Genomic DNA, 16,695 nt, shown 5'->3' with positions numbered 1-16,695 from the left:
GCAGGGACGGGATTGGCACGGCTACAGTGACCTCGTGAACGGAAATTCCAGATCTCTCCCGTCTTCTGGCATCGCGCTTGTGTTTACCTTCCATCTTAATCCCGCGCCAGCCTCACAGCACAAAAAAAAAAGAAAAAAAAATATCCTGCGGTTGCGTAAACTTCCAGCGCGTGGTCGCTCCGCAGTTCAGGCTATTGTTCGACAATGGAAAACACTGGCAAAAGCCCGAGAGAGTTGATAACTGCTGTCCCGAAACCATGTGCATAAATTCGCGCAACGAACATTCTTCGCGCACGAAGCTTAGGTCGTCGTTGTCAAATAAGTATTATAGGAGCGAAGGAAGACATGTACATCCTGCTAAGGTCCTTGTCAATGCACATAATTGAAATACGCGTTCTAGCGTAAGGAAAGAAAAAAAAACGTTCAAAAAAGACCGAATGCATAAGTTGAACGAATGGCAAAAATTGTAAGCAAGTTTATATATGTAAAAGTAATCACTGCATAGAAAGCGCCAAAGGGACACAGCACGACAATGCGAGAGCCAATTCAATTAACTGCTGGGAGACGTCAATGAGGCTGGACAGGAGCGCACCGCGCACTTAACGAGTTTTGCCGATAAGAAATGAGCTGTCGCCGAAGCGAAGGGTCTCGCTGCGGCGCAAATGAACGAGCCCGTGCTTCTCTAGTACTTCTTCTTTAAGGGCCCGCATTGTCCCGAACCTTTGCGGCTTACCATGTGGGGAATTGAAAGTGGCGCTTCTCCGTCTTTTATTCCCATTCCAGGGAGTCTCCCTTGCATTCTTTTACCGCACCGCACTTTTGTCTCGGTGGAAAGACGCCGTGACAGGCGTTCCACTTCTACCGCTCGATAGTTCCCAGGCAAGTCACTTGTTAATGATTGAACGGTCACATTTTCCTTTCATTCATCCATGTTCTGCCAGAATGACTCCAACCGTGACTTATACGCTTAATGCAGCTCTTATATAGAGTGTTGCAGCGCGAGTGCAGGTTTGAACTGGTTGGTAACTCATGGTAAGAAAGTAAGTGCACCCGCAAAGGACGACGACCAAGAAAAACAACGCTTGCACTGTATTTTTTTTTTGTTCTGTGTTTCACCAATGCTGCTCACTTGTCGTTCATTCATACTTTAATGTTTCCTGAGGGACGTTATATATATTGCAATTCACGGTAGTCTGGTCCGTGTCATGGCAGTTGCACTTTTCCAAGTGAAAGAGAGAAATTGAGACGAGCACTAACAAAGCGCATATACTATATAGAGCGGTAGGGGGCGGCGTTCTTAAAATCTATTGTTAATCCCCGTAGACCACAGGAACTTTAATAACGCGAGTAAGGCCTTCAACACTCTTTTTCTCTTTTTATTCCCCTTAACTCTTCCCCCCGTACAGGGTAGCCAACCGGAACTAGCTGTGGTTAACCTCCCTGCCTTCCTCTGTATTATCTCTCTGACTTGCCAAGTGGTGAACGCGGTTGAAATCATGGATCTGGGACCTCAAAGAGGTGTAACGTAATTCTAACGAATTTTTGTAGCATTTACCGACCACTAATTTTTTTTTACTCAGTGCCGCTTATGAAAGGTGATAAAGGTGGGGGTGGTGATGTTGCAGCAGGCGGGGTTAGCCTGGCATACATAGCCGGCAATCGTTCCGCCTGATCCTCCTTGGAGTTGAGATCAGGAGTGTGCCACCAGGTGTCGATGAGCCCCATGTCTCGCAGGAAGGCTATCAGCAGTCGTTGCACTCTCTTCCCGAATGCCGCGGGCCCTTCGGGGAAAACAACGTCTTCAAAGGTCCTGTGCGTGAGACCACCCTTTTGTAAGTTGTCGACCATCGCTTTTCTTTCTGTGTCAAATGAAATGCGATATAGTCTGCTATTAATAATAGCAGTCTATGAAAGGTGATATAGTCTGCTATTATGTATGGCATGTATTATGTGACTTGTACGCAAAACGCACCGTGATTCGCCACCTACGTATACAGTACAACAACGAATGGAAAGGATGACAACTATTTCGATCTTCTGGAGCCCTGTCTGACACATGACTCCTTTACCTGCATTTATTGTGCTGCACAGTGGAGAGCCTCGCTGGAGAAGGGCTCGGTCGCTTTGATTGGAGCAGAGTCAGTGTGAAATAAAATCAAGCCAAATATAGCACAACCTATTATTCATGTGAAAGGCGTTGCGATTACTCCCTTTGTTCTTATTGCGTAATGCACCGTCAGATGTACGAGTGCGACAACCATTTTAGTGCAAAGCATTTTAAGCGAATATTAAACTCCTCTTTTCAGTGGCACACAGGGGAAGTGTTGAAAGCTGTAAGAAGCGGTTGCTGACCAATCTTTCGGTGTGTATTTCTTTAGTGTTCACATTAACATCAAGTATTCAAGGAGCTTCCGGGACTCACCCGTCCGTGAGAATGAATGTTTTCTTATTTCGAACGATGCGGGCGTGTATTTATTTCTTTTTCGTTATCCACTTTCAAAGTTCGGTGGATCGCTCCCGGAGTTGGGCGACCATGAACGAGCTTTTAACTTTGGTCTCGAGGGGATTACTCGCGAACACGGGCCATGAAAATGAGATTAGCGGCCGATTGCCAGATGGGACCGGTTCTCGCGGCCTGCCCAGTCAAATCCGATAATCTGCTCTCGTTTGTTGGCTTCCTGTCTACCTTTCTGTCTACCTTTTATTTATAAACTTGCGATGCTATTGGGGGCCTAATTCCAGAAGTAAACTTGTGGCGCATTTAGTCTCTCTTCGGCGATCACATGCTTCGATGGCTCTGCGCCCAGAGCTATACCGTATGGCGTTGTACTGCAGGCATCGACGTAGCGGCCTTGATTCCCGATCCACACGGCCGCATTTAGACTGTGGCTGAATGCCAAAGTCTCACATTTTTAACTCGAGGTATTAGCCGCAAAGAGAACACCAATGCCCGTATTAGGCGACAGTTTTTTCATTTTTCAATACTTTTGCCTATAGTCGTTGGCTCTCACGAAATCACGCCCCCGCTATCGCCCAAATCGGCAACAGAGCAGCACGGATCAAAAGACATTAGTATGATTCGACGAAAAAAAATCCTTACGTAATAAGGTACAAATAAGCGCATCAAGTTGGATGTAAAAGTACATCGATAAAAAGTGCCAAGGTGCATTCAGTAGCCTATAGGCTGGAATTGTAATTTGGAATATTTCGCTGCTCTCCTGGAGCTACCATGGTAACGCCTTTTTTTGTAGTAGATTTTTTTATCCGTTTTAAAAGAACAGCTTGAACATGATTCTAAACAGCGCAACAAGTTCGCGCCATGCGTGAGGCGAAGCAGTGAACTCTACGAGCATATTTAGAACGGGAAAGTTTCGAGTTACCGCGGCTCTGTGTTTTAGTCAGTCAGGATAACCTGCTTTGAGGAAGAAAGTTTTCCGTGAATAAACATTATTGCCTCACTGTAAAGGATGGCTACACCAGCAAAAGCACGAAAAAAAAATATCTGCATCCAATTTATGTTCTCATTCATGCATTTCGCTTCATTACAGACTGAAGAGACTTCGCCGGAGGCGTCTAATCAGCATATCTAAGTGAAACGAGAAGCCTCTATTTCAAATTTGCATCTCAAGGCGATACCATCGTTACTATGTAAATTGAGGCTTTTCTCCGTGAAAAGGGGATAGCAACTAATAGATTGAAAGGCCCTACTTTTCATGTTTTTTTTTTTAGTCCACGCATAGAAATTCGAGAACTTCGAAGTGGAGAACGCGCTTCTTGTCTTGGATACGCACCGCTTTTCAATAAGTTTACCTGACAGCAACTGACATACGGGGAATATTATTTTCTTAGATAACTAGACATGGTTAGACGATCGTAGAGGTTACCATACTTTTTCTGCATCACGGGAGAGAAAGAAAAAAGTAATAGCACCACATGGTACGGAAATACAGATTATAAGGAAAAAAAGAAAATTGCTGCGCAATGGCCTACACCGCAATTTTTTTATGGCTTCATATTTCCGGTACTCCTTCATTGTATTTTGTCCTGTTTTGTGGTAGCTTTCTTCCCCTTCGGTATTGGAACGTTAACTATTATAGATAAATAGACAAAAGCAGTGATAACCTGTCACCTGGCTAATAAGCCCAGTGGAGCACAATAGCTCAACTTACACACTCTTTGCGCATTCTTTTATTTTTATTTTTTCATTAGAGGCTACAGTAAACTTTTTTGAGATAGAAAGTTTAAGACTGCGCCAAGGCCATCCAAGTTCGAGCACAAATGAGAAGACCTTCACGTACATTTGCCTACATGACTTTATCGGGATCTGAATGTGGACTAGTAGGTACTATAACACAATGTTTAACACAAATTAAAATTTGGAGTCTGATATCGCGGAGCGCAATCACGCTGGAAGAAGTCTTCCAACTGATACTGTAGGAACACGACTGCCTCTAACTTGTCAGTACAAACACACCCGCTTACTGCAGTCAACAAAAAGTTAATTGTTCGAGTTTCGTTAATTAAGCTGCTGACACCGATAATTATCATCCCACTTTGTGTCCACCTGGCCTCATAAATTATCTGCACAAGTGGTCTTCGCATGCCTCCCAGGGCCTAAATTTAAGAAAATCATAATCAGCCTGAATATTGCCTATAATTTCTACAGATTGTGTAGTAGGTAATGGCGTGCAGTTTTGAGTAGCTGGATCCCTTTCCAGCTTTCGGCAGTCATGGACCGAACACCCGATGGTGGTCTGTTGGAGGATTGCATGCATCCACACTTCGTGCGTTTTTGCCGATGTGGCTGAATATAAAAATTCAAGTTGCGGTCAGCACCAGATCCCAATCGTCTCTTAGCCGGCAACTGTGGCACGCACCGTGACAGTTACTTAACCAGCCGGACTTAATGGCAAAATTTTAAAGAAAAAGTCATAGTTTCGCCCGAAAGGCGAAGCAGCGATTGCTAGAAAGCTATACGAAGCAAGGATATCAGCTTTGTCAGTCCTACGAGCTTGCAAATTAAGCAAATTAACAAGCATGGTGTCACGCGCACGCAGGCAAACATGAACACATCTCATTCGATGATCGCGGACACTTCCTGTCAAAACGCTAGCGTGAGGAAGAGCTGCAGCCGCAGTGATCGAGCGAACTGAGTTTCGTGCTACCTCTCGCTTCACCGCGAACTAACGGTGAGAACACAGTGCATGCGAAGCTATCGACCTACGGCCTCCTTAGACTCTGTTTCCATTGCAGATCGCTTTCAGAATAGGGCCGGTGCGACGGCGCTCAGCCGCACCATACACAGCCGCCGCCGTTGTAGAACTTGAGAAGAATCTAAATGTAGAGTTTGTGGAACACACGCGGCCGCATGGGCCCTAGTTTGAAAGCGATCTGCGGTGGTAACAGAGGCTAGGTGCGTCGAAGGCTGATGGCTTCGTGTGCGCTGTGTTCTAGCCGTTTAGTTCGCGTTGAAACGACGGGCAGCACGAATGTCAATTAGGTCGCGTCTGCTGTTGCTCTTCCTCGCGCCAGCATTTTCACAGCGAGTTTCCGCGGTCATCGAGTGAGATGTGTTCATATTTGCCAGTGCGCGCATCACCACCATGCTTGTTAATTCAGTAAGTGAATGCTTACAAGTTTACGCGGCCGATAAAACTACCATCCTTACTTCGTGCAGCTGTCTGATCATTTGCTATTACAATCGCTTCTTCGCCCATTGTGAGAAACGACGACTATTTATCGCAAAGATATCCGCCGAAATACGGACCGACCCAGACGCCCACAGCAGCCATACACAGCCCAGGAAGGTATACACAAAGTGAGCTTTGCTCTAAAGGAAAAGCTAGTTGAGCCAGGCTAATGTGTCGCACTGAGAGCCTCGCTACGAACGCACATAGCACCCACCAAAGCAAATCCACCTACTTGCGTCAATGAAGAAACGACCAGTGTGAAGCATACGGGCATCATTGTGTGGACGTTTTCGCTCAATTATTCAACGTCTGAAGCTAAACGTACCTACGTCTTCGCGATCGTCAATGAATGATTCAACCGTAGCTTCGCTTATGTGTTTGTCAGGCTTTGTCCTACATTTCTCGGCATATGTCATGCGTAGGCGTGGTGCATGTCAAACATCTGTCGCGCTCAATCTCGGCGCGTTCTGCCCACTACTGGACGCACAACGCCTCATCGGTCATCGGCAGTCATAACTGTTTTTCTACATCGCAGCAGCGCTGTGCACGTATTCAGGCGAAAACCTTAACATATGCACAGGTGTCTATGTTGTCCCATGTTGGTGTTTATGGTGGCAGTGCTCTTGGCTGTGACCTTGGCCAAACTGCGCCATGATGAAAAATGGTAGACGCTGCAAAGAGTAAAATCACGTGAACAAATGCTCGCAGTGGCGTCAGATTTCTCGGGAAGGTTCCTGCAAACAAAGTAAATTAGCGGCTGTGAAAATAAAATCTTGTGTTCTCGGTCTGGGTGAGAATAGAGCCCAGCACTACAGGGTGCGCGACAAGCGCGCTTCCCTAAAGCCATGGCTTCTCCACAGTTCTAGCTCACTAAGGATGTGCCTAAGTGCGTGCCTGTTTGCGCATATCACGTGATCACAGAGACGCGCTCGTACCACTGCTCTCGCGTTCATCGTTGTCTTCTTCCACCACTAGCTCCGACGCCGCTTATCATGCCAGCGTTCCCATACTGCCTCTTCCTCTGCGAACGCACTGACGGCAATGGCCCTACCAGTAGATGCGGCGATTTCAGTGAGTCCTATCGTGCGTTCCGATGGGCAGTAGCCAAAATTCTTCATAAACGTGCCTTAATTGTGACAAAAAGTGTGCCAAGTGTGCAATCATGTTTTCGCTTTAACGTTTTAGAAAAATGTAACACTTGCTTAACCTTGTGCAAAACAATACCTGTTTTATAATCTAGCTGGAAGGCATGCCTATAGTAAAAGCATTAAAATGAACCTAAAAGCATTTTTTCTCAATTATACGGATAATTATTGCATATGTGCATAGATGTAGAAGTCATTATGCCCCCAGCGCATTCCAGGTACCGTTTGTTTGAATTCTGCCCGTGACACTGGCAAATTAGATTCTGCGATGTAAATTTACGAAGATTTGCGTTCGTAAGAGCTCTTTATCATATATCGGCCGCCTACACATTTAAAGGGTTCAACGTCATGATAGGCTGTGGCCTGCTCATAGACAAAACTCTAGCCTGAAGCATTTGTGTTTGAATACAGGTGTTGGTTAACTGCGGTGACAAAAGTCCTGTCTGGGAAATTCCGTATGTCTGATCTTAGCGGCTAAATTAAGCAACGTGTATCAGGCCATTTTTTTTCTTTTAAATCTGAAACATCACTTAAACACCACACAAATTCTCGTCTGTCCTGCGAGCTTACTGTGAGTACTGTGAAATCTTTCAATCGTCTCAGTTTACAGCGAAGCTTTCTTTGCCTCTTCCTTCGCCTTTCCCGTTGCTGCTGCTGTGGGCTGCACTGTGGGCTGCTGCTGTGGGCTGCTGTCGCGCACACCGCGTCGGAGTGTGGTTCAGAGCGTGTATATAGATGACAGGCGCGAGTAAGAGAGGAAAGGTGACGGTAGAAACTCGTTTTCACCCCATTGCGTTGAATGTGCACAATGCCCTCTGGAGATCCTTGCCCGTCACCACATTAGCCGTTTGACAGCTGTAATTATCCCTGACTCCCATCAGAAGCATTGCAGAAAAAAGCAGCGCTTCTCTTTCAACTAACGTGTGAGGCCAGAGGGGACACAGAACTGTAGAGAAGGAGAAGAAGAAGATGCAGTCCGCATATAAGAGAGGGGTGAGGTGACGTGACAAGGCTAGGAAATCCCACTACTATACGATAGCGGTTTCGGGGAAACAGGATAAGCTTAAGTTCAAGGTACGTTGCTGCTATTTCTGAAAAATAAGCGCCATGCAAATATGTCAAGCGGACAAATTACGCAGGACGAGCAGAAGCAGAGCCGCATTACTTAAAGCGCACCGCAGGGACCAGGAGACACTACGGAAGCGGTCGACCGTCGAATCAACACTTCTGCGCCCACCGCGTTAGTTTTGCCGCTATGGCTTTGCTAGAGGTCGTGGATTCGGCCCGAATTTCGGCAGCCGCATTTCGACGGGGGCGAAATAGGAAACGCACGTGCACCTAGATTTGGGACACGTTAAAGAACATCGCGGTGTCAAAATTTTTCCGGAGTTCGCCACTACGGCGTGCCTCATAATCCGAGTGTGGTCTTTGCACGTACAGCCCCATAATTCAGTTCGTTTAATACTTCTGCGACAATGCGATGTGCTGTATGAGGAAATGACAACGCTCAACCCTACCAGATGCTATAAAATATGGCGCACAACAACACCTCAAGCGAACACCTCTCCCTGTCTGTTCCCTGTGTGTGTGTATACATGCTTTCGCACTGCCACACGTATGTGACATTTGTAAAGGGGGAAATAACAAAACTTGAATTGCTGTAGGAAGTTCCAGGTACGATAAAGAGTTTTGTATGCACATGTATGCAATCGGAAACCAAGCTTGATTTCTTTTTTAGCATAGCCGGAAAAGTCAGTCCATCGTAGAATCCGTTCAGCTGCTCTCGGATAAATTTGACCATCTTCAAACGCGACTATTTGCCCAAGAAAAATCAACTATTGAATTGGAAAAAAAAGCATGTTGGAATCCTTGGGAACACTAGCCTGAAAGAAATGGACCAGCTCAGGCTAGATGTTCAAAACTTAGAACGGCGTAGCCGTCGCCAAAACATTGAAATACTTCGCATTCAGGGAACAGAAAATGAAAACTTGATTGGATAACGTGAACCGTATTGCAAATACAATTCGCCAACCACACACAAGGCTGGATGAAGTCAACGCTGTGTGCAGACTTGCAGCGAAGCCGGGAAAGACGCGCGGGATCATAACTCGCTGTAGAAGACAGGAACAGCGTGATTCCTGGCTTGCAAACAAAAAACAGTTAAAGAAAGAATGTGGAAATGTCTACATCTGTGACAATATGACTCGTCTTTCCCGGGAACTTCTGCTTACAACTAAGGATTGAGCTTGGAGCGCTGGATATGTGTTTGTCTGGCATACGAATGGTAACGTGTTTTTGCGAAGGAAAAATAGCGAATGTGCAGTGGTTGTCCGAAGTGAGCGCGATTTGGAGGACTTTAAGTAATCTATCAAGCGTCTTCTGAATTTTATTGCCCTATTTAAGCACAATAATTAACAAGGATGATTCTACCTGGCACCCGTACTTACAGTTCATCTGTTAGTAGTGTAGCTGCAGACATGGTAGCACTTAACCCTAATGCCTGCTTTTATCCTGATTGTGACTCTTTGAATGCATGTTATGGCGATATAGCTTATAAAGAATGAATATCCGCGTTTTACTTGAATATATGAAGTATGAGAAATAAGCAGCAAAAAGTGAAAGAGGCGATTGAGAAAACCGAATGCGTGGTTTACAGAACGGGATAGTCTACCACAACTTGATGGGTATACGTATGAAGGACTATTTAGAAACCGTTGTGGCGGCGGAGGTCTTGCCACGTATGTCGAAAGGTGTGTATCCAGTATGAAGTATTACGTGAATATACCCCCTTGAATGAAAATGCAGAATGTATTGTTATTCGTACAAAATGAGGGTATTTCTTTGTTATCTACATACCTTCCTGCGGCAGCAAGAGACAGTTTCTTAGTTTTGCAGATGCTTGAAATTATTTAAGTAACAGTGGTGCTACATCTTTAATTGTTGGTGATGTGAATATTAATATGCTTGGAAACTACGTAAGCACAAGAGAATTCAAGAATACAATAAAATCATATGCATGTGAAAATCTTATCACTTATCGACACGGATCACGGCAGATAGTGCAACGTTACTTGACGTTTGTATCACAAATATGTTCTGCCAGGACACTGGACGCTGTTCTGCTGACGCTAGATATCAGTCATCTGGCAGTCTTCTGTTTCCTTCCGGTGGTAAAAACTCAGGATGGCGAAATACCTGCTTCGTCTTATCGGAGCGTCAATTCACAGTCACTAGAAATGTTCCGTTCGCTTACTGAAAAAGTAAAGTGGGAATTTTTATGACAATTACAAAACCAAATAAAGCATACAATTATTTTTGTGAAAGCTTTAAACATTGCTACAACCTGGCGTTTCCTCTAAAGTACAGTAGGCATCGTAAAAACAATAATAGAAAACCATGGGTTACTTCTATGGTTTTTCAAGACGAAAAACGAATTATACCGCACCTTCGTTGAAAGCAGAGATCTGACTAAACTTCCTGAGTTTAAAGACTATCGAAATAAACTTAGCGCCGATTTCAAACGTCCAAAACTACAGTATTATGAAAATTTATTTACTCAGATTCCAGATAACACTATAAGAAAGTCTGGCAGGCTGTAAGTGATATAACGAATAGGAAAAAAAAAGTTAACATTATAAATGTCGCGACAGCTCAGGATACTCTTAGTGATGAAGAAGCTTCTACTGTACTGAATGCACAATTTATACGTAATGAAGAATATATACAACCTGTTAATCTATCAAACACAGCGAAGACTGAAAGAAAGACACTTCTGGATTGACTTGTTTACTCACCTATAACAATGCATGAAGGTTTTGAAACATTCATAAATATCCGCATTCAAGGCTTCATGGCAAAATACAATTTCATGTGGGATGCGCATTACGTTTTTCGGAAAGGAAGATCTTGTGAGCAAGCACTACTGAATGCTAAACATGTGATCATAGAAAACTTTGAACAAAGGGTATACATTATTGGGATATTAATAGATTTAAGGAAAGCTTTTGATTCCGTAAATCATGACCTGCTTTAAGATAAGCTACATGATTACGGAATACGTGGTATTGTATTAAATTATTACAAAGCGACCTTACATATAGATACCGACATGTTTCAGTTAGTAAGATAAAGTCACCGAAACTAAAAATTGAACAAGATGTCTCGCGAGGGTACATATTAGGTCCAATAGTGTTTAACCTTTATATTAATCATCTTGCTATAATTTCATTTTCCCAAAGATTAATAATGTACGCCGAAGATACCAATATGTTTTTTGCGGGCAGATCGATGACAGAGTTGCAAAGTTAAATTAATGAATATTTAGATCGGCTATCGAATCGGTTACACATGAATAAGCTATATGTAACTGTTAACAAAACCAACTACATAATATTTGCGCCATTTGACAAACCACGTCATTATAAAATCATGGTTCAATTCCGTGAGGCTGCACTGGAACAGGTAGAAGCTCACAAGTTTCTTCGTGTGTGGTTCAGAGAAGACCTATCATGGAATACCCATGTTATTAACCTTACAGGTCGTTTCTTTAAAATAAGTGACATTATACCAGTTTCGTTAAAAAATCTGTTATATTATTCATTATTTTACTCTAGCCTTTCGTATTGTATGTTAGTATCGCGCGCTGCGCATACGCAGAATTACAAAAGAGAGTGCTGAGAGTTTTCGAAAATTATCGAGGAAGGCCGCAGCACTTGAGCACAGAGCCTTTGTTTAACACATGTACATTACTGAATGCCTCCTAAATTGATTATTATAAGTTATTACAATATATAATAGCTAATGAACTTTCTCACGTATACAAGTCACAATCGCGAAATCAGTATCCACTATATACGCAGGAAAGCTGTTCGAGTCACGCAGACGAGAACCAATTATGGCAGACAGGTAACTTATCAAATCTCTGCACTGTCGAATCGTCTAGGAACTACGGAATGCAATACGCTTACTATGAAATCTTTCAAGTTCTTGTTAATTGAAAATGAAACCGAATACAACGGTCTGATTTTACTTGCCATTGTATATTCAAAAAGCACTGTAATTACTACATTATCAATTTTTCTTCCTTGATACTTATGGTATTTTATATATCTTCTCAAGGATTTTAAGGGCCTGAAATCTGCACAATGTTACTTAGTATTCATTTCGTCCTGGATATTATATTCTCAATTTGTATTTTTTTTATATATTTATATTGAGTGTATGTGCTATAGTAACTGCATCTCACTTGTCACAAAACAGCTATTAATATAAATTTTAGTGTTTATTTTTCCTCGTAACACGTTAGTCGACAATGCTATCTATTTCTGTTATAATGTCTTAAAACAACGACGTTGAATTTACTTTTGTGCTTCATGTAAGCTATTCGCTGTTGCCAAATTTTTAACGGAGCAGGAGCCTCTGTCAGGCCTCGATGCCTTTTGTTCTAGTCGCCGTTTCTGTTAAAGATACAGAAGAAAATAAATCTTTCTTTCTTCTTTCTTTCTTAGAGTAGCAGGCCAGAGCAAGTTATAGCTCAGGCCGACCTCTCTGCCTTTCTGTAAATAAATTTCTCTCTTTCTTCAGCCTTTCTTTCTGAGGTGTCCGCCGAAACTGAAGTTCAGTAATTCCTGTCGCGCCAGGCGCCGTTGCGCAGAAAAGCGGGCGCGCCTGTCCTGCGCATTGACGTCACAGTCGGAGAGGCGGTCACCAAGGCGACCGATGGAAGATCGCGCACGTTCTCGAGGCTCGCGAGAACGACCGCGCGAGTACGCCACTGCGTACGAAGCGCGCGCCGGTGCGCCTTGGTGAGGAGGAGGCCGCCTGAGTACCTCACGTGTGCTTCCCATTGCGGCTCGCTATGTCTTCCAAGAAGTCTAGTCCCGATCGCATACCCTAATGCATTACCAATGCATCTTACAAGGAAGTCGGTTGTATATACTTCATGCATTACGAGATGTGCAGGAGGCCTAATTTCGCCTTCTTCTGCTACGAGAGTGTAACACGTGCCGAACTTTTCATCTCAGTGGTGTAGTACCACAGTGACAGACATAGATAACATTCTGTTTATTGACGATGTCGTAAAGGTCATCTTTCTGCTTTGTTCATAACATGATGCTCACTGATACACCTTCCCGAGTTTGCGTGCGGTTGGATGCATTCGTGTTTTTTTTTTATATCAGTTTTTGACCACTTGTGCACACAACTTGTAATAGCCCGCCAAGCCTAATCTCTCCACGTCTGTGGGCCTTTAGGGGTATTGCTAAATAAATAAATAAATAAATAAATAAATAAATAAATAAATAAATAAATAAATAAATAATGTCCTTGGCATACGGAAGTCATGTACACGGTGGGCGTGCTATGGGCTGGGAATAACGAAACGTGGTTGCGCGTTAGAACAGGTCCTAGGCCAGCGGTCTTCTCATAACGCAGCACCAATATTCTAATCAGTTTAGCTCCACAGCAGCCAAAATTCAAAATACCACATCTCTTTGTTCACTACTGTAGTTAAACAAGACCATGCGCATTTGTACTCTAGGAAGGGCAATGTCCATTAGAAAGGCAGATCATCGTCGCGAAATTTGAAACTTCAGCCTTGGATGACTACCAATCGCCGTAAGTGCACCAGAAGATCAGAACGTTCTTATTTTTTTCTTCATTTTGTATTCCCGGCACATTGGTTGATTCACCCCACTTTAGCTGAAAGCACTTGTTCGAATGGACCGCCTGCCCACATTACCGTGTCAGGCTCAACCAGGTAAAGTGGACTTCGCGTGCATCTTGATGCCCTATATACAACGCTACGCACGGGGTCGATTTCGCCAGTACCGCAGAACAGGCATGCTCCACTTTCTGAGCGTAAAATAAAAAAAGAAAATAAGACGCCGTATTTTCCTTTTGTCTGGATAGAGACAATGAAAATACTACGTAAAGAGTACTGCTATAGTGAAGCTCCCAAGTCTAATAACGGAACACCCTCAGGGCTCGCTAGACAGCTAGTTAAACTCTTGAGTTTTCTTAGAATATAATTTTTTCTACAGAGTGCGTCAAGGTCAGTCCGCAAGTGCAGTAAATTTCGGAATGAAGAAAGCAGAGAAAGAAAGAAGCGAATAAAAAAAAAGAAAGGCAAGAAGAGGGCGTATAGGATCCACTGGTTCTTTTGGTTCCTTTCCTTGGCTCTTTGACGGCTGTATCGGCAATTACATTAGAAAGCAAAGAACTGTTCACTCGGGGAAAACGCTGGTATGAAAACCATACACAAGAACGTGGTAGAGGAGAACTGCGATACCAGGCCAAAGTCGGATAGGGTTAGGTCTATTTATTCATTGATTCCTTTTGTGGCAATCTCGAAGCAGTTGATAGGTTTCTTGCTTTCATTTCCTGCTTATTTTTCTTTAGAGATGGTTACCTTATTTAGTCGAGCTTATTCGAATAAAACATTCTTTCTCTTTCTCCCTCATCGCTGTCGAAAGAGCGGATGGCTAGAGGTGCGATGTGGTTTACCAGGGACTAAGAAAGAGAGTGCCAGGGCATAGAAGTGCCGAGGCCTCTCAGCTTCTCACGCTCGCGAACTCGTCTGCGATAAGATAAAGTGTTTAGGAAGTGCGCATGGGTGTATAATTACGTGCAGTGCATACTCGGTGTCCTGTTACAGCGAATATGTTTCTTTATTGATATTTAAAGAAGAGGGGGGTGTTCCTTTATATGTCAGCCTGTTATGGAGAAAATAAAAAGAAATTAAAGTTAATAAGAAACTGAACCCTCAAGACAGTCAACATCTTCAATCTATTTAATGTTTTTCGCGTGTGGTTAAGGAGGGAATTACCATCTTACAGTACAAGGACACGGACCCAGTTATTACAAACACCTTTGGACAGACGCAGTTACGTAAACAAGTGAAAGTACTAAAACATGGTCGAGAGCACACGGAAAAATTCACAGGTATTGCGGGCCAGCGGACCAAGACAAGCACACGTACGTGAACACACCAACTTCATGAAGCAAGCTTAAACGTGCATGGCATATGCTACTCGTTCGCGCTGTTAGCAACTGTCTGATGTTAAATGCAGAAAATGAACACTTTCTTTATACGGCAACGTCGTGCGTACTACGAATAACCCGACTTTCAAAATGACACGATTGTGCATTTGAAACATGCTCATTGCTCCGCATTGGAATGCACCGAGACAAAGTCGCTGCGGCCGCAGACACTGCAGTGCTTGTGTGACATTTCGCACAGATTGATTGATTGATTGATTGATTGATTGATTGATTGATTGATTGATTGATTGATTGATTGATTGATTGATTGATTGATTGAAAGTGAAAGGTCGTTCTTTATTTTTTTTTCTGGGCTAAGTAACTCACTTCGCGTGATTGTACGTGTCAAGCAGACCGTTCGAGTTTCACATTTACGTCTCACGTGCCTAACTAAAGACAACTACCGGCTTGTTGCGTTAAACGTTGTTCCTTTCTACGGAACCATCAAGTGATGTGTAATTCGCGTGACCGTAGGACAACGATAAACTGCATAGACGTTGCTCAAGTCACTAATACCACCGGACTGATCAGCAAGAATGCGAGAGCGTTGCTTCAAGTGGAGCAGCCTTTTGCGTTGCGTGTTGTTTAAGGACGAGCCTGAAAGACTCTCATTTATGTTGTCGAATGTCTGCTTAAAATGAGAAAGTACCTGCTTTAAGTCTGCGTGTTTAGGGGAAGCGGACTAACAGCAACATGCTCGGCTTACTGAATTGTTAATATCGAGCGCATGTATCGCTTTCGTGGGCATTACGCTAATTACGTACTTAAGCCATGGTGATTCCACTCATCGCGAAGTACCCGGTATGCACGAAGAACAAGAGCGCGTGGAGCAGCAGTCAAAGCATGCATGAGCCGTTTTCCACGCGTTATTTTCAGCTGTAGAGAAATACATGTGGACAAAAGGGGTGTTTTTGTTAATTCACTCTTCTCTTAAATCATTTATGCTAGATCTTGATACCCACGATGTTGAATCAATTTGGTGCTCAGTCACCCTACCTGATAACTCCTCATACGCTGTTGGATCATTCTACAGACCACCGAACTCAAACTTAAAACTGTTGCAATCTTTGTTTGACATCGTTTCGGAGGCATCCCGGCAGCCTATTTTGCTTGCGGGTGACTTTAACTTACCTGACTTGGAAGGCTTGAAGGTGACAGCCGTGTTAACTTAGAAATGAAAAATCTTGTAAACACCTTCGGACTATTACAGTATGTCGGTGCTCCAACTCGGAATAGTAACATTCTGGACCTTTTGTTCTGCAGTTCACCTATCCTTATTAGCTCGGTTTATATAATACCAGGAATAAGTGACCATGACGCCGTCATTGCACACATTAAAACAGATATTAACCGATCAACGTCACGCACTTCAAGGAGAGTTTTTTTCTTCGAAAAAGGTGATTATCCTAGTATCTCCCAGGATGCTCCTCGATTACTTGCCGGTTTTTGAATGTCTTGCTGAGGATTACGACATTCATGGTTTATGGCGGGTATTTAAAGATAAACTGCTTGAGCTTACGGACAAGTATGTTCCAAGCGTAGACTCCACCAGACCCAAAAACGTAAGAAACCCTGGGTGAATTCGCGTATTCTCAGAATAATTAAAAAAAGAAAGAGAGCATTTAATAGATACAAAAAAACTAAAAGTATGAATCACACAAAAAAGTTATCTGAAGTAACACACGAGTATAAGTTTGCTATAAAAAATACGAAGGAAGAGTACTTTAAGACACTCAACGACAGAATGAAAACTAATCCTAAACAATTTTGGAGGTTTTTAAAAGGATGCGGATCAGATTTTGTAGGAATAAATGAAATTG

At 43.3% G+C, this 16,695-nt stretch overlaps 1 long non-coding RNA gene across 1 annotated transcript in view; it reads left to right on the top strand.

The window, feature by feature from the left end:
* LOC139057307 (uncharacterized) overlaps nt 1-16,695 on the top strand; it is a 376,778-nt gene that overhangs the window by 338,188 nt on the left and 21,895 nt on the right. The window contains exon 3 of the long non-coding RNA XR_011512683.1: nt 1,735-1,832. This is a non-coding gene — a long non-coding RNA (uncharacterized lncRNA). The remainder of the gene's footprint in view (nt 1-1,734; nt 1,833-16,695) is intronic.

The sequence above is a fragment of the Dermacentor albipictus genome, chromosome 3 (assembly GCF_038994185.2).
Source record: "Dermacentor albipictus isolate Rhodes 1998 colony chromosome 3, USDA_Dalb.pri_finalv2, whole genome shotgun sequence".
NCBI classification, from domain to species: domain Eukaryota; kingdom Metazoa; phylum Arthropoda; class Arachnida; order Ixodida; family Ixodidae; genus Dermacentor; species Dermacentor albipictus.
The sequence above is the reverse complement of the archived record's forward strand: the minus strand, read 5'-3'. Positions and strand labels throughout refer to the sequence as shown.